This window comes from Panthera uncia, chromosome D4, assembly GCF_023721935.1.
Source record: "Panthera uncia isolate 11264 chromosome D4, Puncia_PCG_1.0, whole genome shotgun sequence".
Taxonomy (NCBI): Eukaryota; Metazoa; Chordata; class Mammalia; order Carnivora; family Felidae; genus Panthera; species Panthera uncia.
This window is the reverse complement of record NC_064807.1, coordinates 50,193,152-50,199,151: the sequence shown is the minus strand read 5'-3', so window position 1 is coordinate 50,199,151 and position 6,000 is coordinate 50,193,152. Positions and strand designations below refer to the sequence as shown.

At 35.2% G+C, this 6,000-nt stretch overlaps 1 protein-coding gene across 9 annotated transcripts in view; it reads left to right on the top strand.

Moving 5' to 3' along the window:
* Positions 1-297: 297 nt before the first annotated feature.
* LINGO2 (leucine rich repeat and Ig domain containing 2) overlaps positions 298-6,000 on the top strand; it is a 434,702-nt gene continuing 428,999 nt past the window's right edge. For 6 of the 9 annotated variants that reach the window (XR_007456517.1, XR_007456521.1, XM_049624652.1 and 3 more), the window contains exon 1: positions 298-416. The gene's annotated coding sequence lies outside the window, so the exon portion shown is untranslated. The remainder of the gene's footprint in view (positions 417-6,000) is intronic. The other 3 variants (XM_049624660.1, XM_049624668.1, XM_049624633.1) reach the window with 1 other exon arrangement.

Here is a 6,000-nt window from a genome sequence, read left to right as displayed (position 1 = left end):
GAACTGCAAATACTAAATCCACAATTACCAAGGCATACTTTCTCTATTCTCTATTCTAAACCAGTTTATGGTTTGGAAAAACATTACCAAGCATTAACCCCATCATTGCTGCAACGGACTGAATATCTGTGTCCCCTCAAAATTCAAAATTTCAGACTGTAATCCCAGTGTGATGGTATTTGGAGACGGCGTGTTTGGGGAGGGTAATTAGGTCATAAAGGTGGAGCCCTCACAATAAGGGTGGGTGTCTTTATAAGAAGAGGCTAGAGAGTTAGCTAGCTCTCTTTCCATCAGGTGAGGGCACAGAAAGAAGGTAGCCCTCTATAAACCAGAAAGGAGGTGCTCACTAGGAACCTGACCATTCCGTCTCCTGATCTTGGATCTCCAGCTTCCAGAACTGTGAGAAATAAATATTTGTAAGCCACCCAGTCTATGGTAAATTGTTATAGCAACTCAATCTAATTGAGACCATTGCCCTCTGCTTTTTGAGCAGATTTTAAAGGCCAGCAAGCACATAACAAAGAAACTATTTTGAAACATCTCTATATATGTGTGTGTGTCTAAATAAACACATACATATATATCTTATACATATAATGTTTCAGCTTATCAGTAGTTTTATGGGTTTCTATCTGCTTCAAGAGCTATATTAGAATGAATAGGGTTGAACTACAGTTTTGTGGTCCTATAAATGAAGTCATAAAAAATCAATGAGTATCTCCCCCCAAAGAACATTAACAAAGCATAGTTTTGAAAGTCTTATTATTTTTAATTTTGGTAGGTGGAAGCCTAGAATAGGGAATCTTGGGGTAAAAATAATTTATAAAAAAGACAAGCTTACTTGTCAAAAATATCTTATAAAAAGTTAAGTTGCTGTTTTTTGATTATGTACAATGCTAAATCAGTGTTGATATATATCTTGGAGGAGGCAGCTATGTGATTCGCTCTATTAAGAAACACTTTTAATGCTGGAATTAAATAAGTATTATTAAACTAATACTGATTAAATTATAATATTAATACTTCTTATATTTTATAAAGCCTCTTTTCAAAGCACCAGTCCTTTGGATAATTGTAATAATCAACATTAGTGGCAGAATTCTGACTTCTAATCATCTGAATCTTACCAAGTATCAATTTATACCAGACATAAGCCTAGCCTCTGCATGAAGTATATGTGAAATAGGAAGGGGCAATCCAAGCTCCACCTGCATAGCAAATGACACACAGAATTTATCTACATCCAAGCCCCAGTTTTCTATTTTAGTCCCTGACGTGATCTCTTGAATCCTTCAACATAGTGGAGCACAGCTAGAAAACCACTGTGGCAACCTGTGCAGGAAAGGTGGCACTGATAGAATCCCCTCCATTCTTTTTTCTCCTCATGGGGAAAATTAAGCCCAGAGAAAGCAATGGTTTTTCCATTTCTACGGAGCTACTGAGCAAGAGAGCTAAAGAGAAAAATTGTTTATATGTAATAGAGTTCTCTTTTCTGTATTCCTTAATTACATTTACCTATAGTTGTGTATATTCATTTTATGAGGGGAGAAACAGGTAGCATAGAATATGAATAAAGACCCATGTGTGAAAACTGGGGCAAGTCACTTTTTCTACCATAAAATGAAAGTGTAAGTTATAGATAAACCCCAACATATCTAAAATTAAATTATTCTACTTATGATTTTAAGAAAAATAAAATAACAAATTAAAAGCTTATTATGAAAGTTACATTTTTCAGTGAAAATTCAAATTTTGTAGTGCATATTTTGTATTTTATTTCCTGTTCTTGGCTTTAAATATATTTTTAATGTAAAGTCTTAAAAAGCCGAGGACCTGTTCTCTTAATTTCGTTTTCAAATGGTTCGTTGCTAGTATATAGGAATACAGCTAATTTGGGGTATTGGCTTCATATCTTGCTACATTGTTAAATTCACCTATTAGTTCTAACAGGGTTTTTGGGGGGAGGAGGGGGTAGAATCCTTAGTGTTTTATATATATAATATCATATGTGCAAACAATGATCATTTTACTCCTTCCTTTCCAATTTGGATGGTTTTTTTTTTCTTTTCTTGTCTAATTGCTCTGGCTAGGATTTCAGTATGATGTTGATAGAAGCGGCAAAAATGAGTATCCTTACCTTCTTCCTAATCTTAGGGGAAAAGCTTTCAGTCTATCGCCACTGAGCATGATGTTTGCGTTAGGTTTTTTATATACAGCTTTTATCACATTGAGGTAGTTTCTTCTATTCCTACTGTGTTGGGTGTTTTTATCATTAAAGGGTAGTGGATTTGTTCACATGCCTTTTCTGTGTCAGTTGAGATGATCATGCATCTGTTTTTCCTTCATTTCATTAGTGTGGTTTGTTACATTGATCCATTTTCACAGTGAAAAATTCTTGAATTCCAGGAATAATTTCCACCTGGTCATGGTGTATAATCCTTTTAATAGGCTACCGAATTCAGTTTTCTTTCTCTTTTTTTAATATGTTATTCATTTTAAGAAAGAGCATGAGAGTTCACGAACAGAGGAGGGGCAAAGAGAGGGAGAGAGAGGAGGTCAAGCACACTCCATGTGCTGTCAGTCTGGAGGTCAATACCAGGCTCAATCTCACAAATTGTTAGATCATGACCTGAGCCAAAATCAAGAGTCAGTTGCTTAACTGACTGAGCCACCCAGGTGCCCCCTGAATTCAGTTTTCTTGAGGATTTTGTGTCCTAATAAAGGATATTAGTTTATTTTCTTATAATGCCTTTGTCTGACTCTGGTATCAGGGCAACTGGACTCAGACTGTTTGGAAGTGTTCCCTTCTTTTCCATTTTTTTGGAAAAATTTAAGAAAGATTGGTGTTATTTATTCTTTAAACATTTTGCAAAAGTTACTAGTGAAGCCATCAGTTTCTTGGATTTTCTCTGCTGAGAGATTCCTGATTATTGAATATGAAAACTGTTTCATTTACAATAGCATCAAAATAACAAAATACTTATCAAGACTTCTACAATGAAAACTACAGAGCATTCCTGAAATAAATTAAAGAAAATATAAATAAAAAACTTATCCCATGTTCATGGATTAGAAGAATTAAAATGATTAAAATGTCAGTACTAGCTAAAGTAGTCAACAGATTCAATGCAATAACTATCAAAATCCTAATGGCATTTTTTGCAGAAATTAAATAATCCATCCTAAAGTTCATATGGAACTTCAAAGGACTTCAAATACGCAAAAAAATATTGAAAAAGAACAGAGTTGGAGGATTCACACTTGCTGATCTCAAAACTTACTATAAACTGTAGTAATCAAAACAGTATGTAACTAGTATAAAGACAGACATATATGTCAATGGAATAGATCAGGGACCCTGGAAATAACCTCTCTCATATATGACTAAATGTTGACTGACAAAGATGTTAAGATTATTCAATGGGGAAAGGGCAGTCTTTTCAACAAATGATCCTGGGACAGCTGGACCTCCCACACAATATAATGATGTTGGACCCTTACCTAACACTATATACAAAAATTAGTTCAAAATGAATCAAGGACCTAATGTAAGCTGCAAAGCAATAAAACTCGTAGAAGAAAACATAGGACAAAATCTTCATGACATTAAATTTGGCAATGATTTCTTGGGTATAACACCAAAGGCATAGGTAACAAAAGAAAACAATAGATAAATTGGACTGTATGAGAATTTAAAAATTTTATGCATCAAAAGCTACTATCAATAGGGTAAAAGGAAACTCTCAGAATGGAAGAAAATATTTGCAAATCATATATCTGTTAAGGGATTAACATCCAGAATATAAAGTATTCCTAAAACTCAACAACAACAAAAACCCAAACTACTCAATTCAAAAGCAGGCAAAAGACTTAATAGAGATTTCTCCAAAGAAGATACATAAATGTCCAAAGCACATGAAAAGATGCTCAACATCACAAATTATTAGGGAAATGCAAATCAAAACCACAGTGAGATACCACCTCATGCTCAATAGGATAACTACTATCAAAACAAGTGTAGTTGAGGATGTGGATAAATTATAACCATTGTGCACTGTTGGTAATATAAAATGGTATAGCTGCTATAGGGAACAGTATATAAGTTTCTCAAAAAATTAAAAATAGATTTACAATATAATCCAGAAATTCCCCTTCTGGGTATATACCCCTAAGTATTGAAAGCAGAATTTTGAAGAGATATGTGTATGCTTATGTTCATGGCATTATTCACAATAGCTAAAACATGTAAACAACCCAAGTGTGCATGAACAGATGAATAGATAAGCAAAATGTGGTACATACATACAAGGGAATATTATTCAGCCATGGAAAGAAAATTCTAACCTATGCTACAACATGGGCAAACTTTGAGGACATGCTAATTTGAATAAGCCAGTCACAATAAGAAATATTGTATGAAGTACTTAAAGTGGTCAAAATTATAGAGACAATAAGTAGAATGGTGATTGCCAGGGTTGGGGAGTAGAGAAGACATGGTGTTATTGTTTAATGGGTATAGGGTTTCACTTTTGCAAAATGAAACAAATTCTGGAGATGGATGGTGGGGATGGTTGCACAACAATATGAATGTTCTTGATACTACTGAATTATACACTTAAAAATTGTATTGTGTATTTAAAATTTGCTGAGAGGGAGTCTTATGTTAATCTTATCATAAACACATACACAAAATAATAATAAAGGGACTGGGAGTAAACTTGGGAAGGTGATGGATATGTTTACAGTCTTGATGGTGGTGATAGTTTCACAGGTGTATACTTATCCGCAAACTTACTGAGTTTCATAGTCTCTGGGTCTGGAGTTCTCTCTTGTCCAGCAAGAAAGCAGGATGCAGGTTTAAAAATGGGAGAGAGGCTAATGTCCGGGAGGAGACAAGAGCACTGAGTAAGGGTCCTTGCTCCATTTTTATTAGGATCAGAAGGCTTACCAGTGTGGTGGGCGTGCACAGAGAGACAATGAAATCATGAACATTAACTCATGGGCATGGGGAAAAGGGGGTTTTGGAGATATGCAGTGTTAGGGGTCTGGGTCAATATACAACAAGATTCTGGTGCTGGGTGGAAGGTTGTTTACAGCAAACATGAGGCCCCACATCTGTTTGCCTAAACTGGCCTAGGGGACAAGCAAAACAGAGTAAGCTACCTCAGCAGCTTTCTGTTGCTAATTAGCTCCTCTCTGGGCAACTTTGCCCTGCTGAGGTCTATAACCTTGTTTACCTATTTACCTATTTTGGTCCTTCCTTCCTGTGAAAGCAGCTTTCTGCTATTGTACTAAGTTGGAGAGCATTTCCACCCTGAATACCTAATCTTGTTTGCCTCATCATGGATGTTTTCATCCTAAGATTCCCTATCCCCATACCTTTGACCTATACTGGGGTCCTTTGCCTGTTTACCTAATCTTATTTACCTAATCTTGTTTACCCAAACTTGAGTGTGCACATCCTATGGCTTTCTAATTCTTTATGCCTTGTTAACCCATCAGTGCAAGCTCAGGGAATTCCTAAGCTTATTTCCCGCAACTGAGTTGTTATATACATTAAATAGGCACAGCTTTTTATATGTCCGTCATTTCAATAAAGTGGTTTCAATGGTCGAGATGGTCAATTTTATGGTGTGTGTATTTTACCACAATAAAAAAAAACTGAGGAGAAAAAAGCTAAGGACAAAATTCTTTTGCTTCTCTAGATCCTTGATTGATTTTGAAATAAGGCCTAAAAAAGGATCATGCAATTCATTAAATATTATTTTTCAGGTACATCTGATTTTTATATAACTAATCGTACCACGTGTCTGTATACATCAGTTATAAAATTTGTCTCTTTTTTTAAAATAGTCTGCCCACTCAATTGATTGGTAACGATGTTTTATAATATTTAAGAGAAAAAAAGAAAAAGAATTCCCAGCGACAAGCAGCTGGTATTGAGAATGTTTGCAGCTAGCAGCCTTCAGGAGTGTGTCTTTATGAACCTCTTAGCAACTT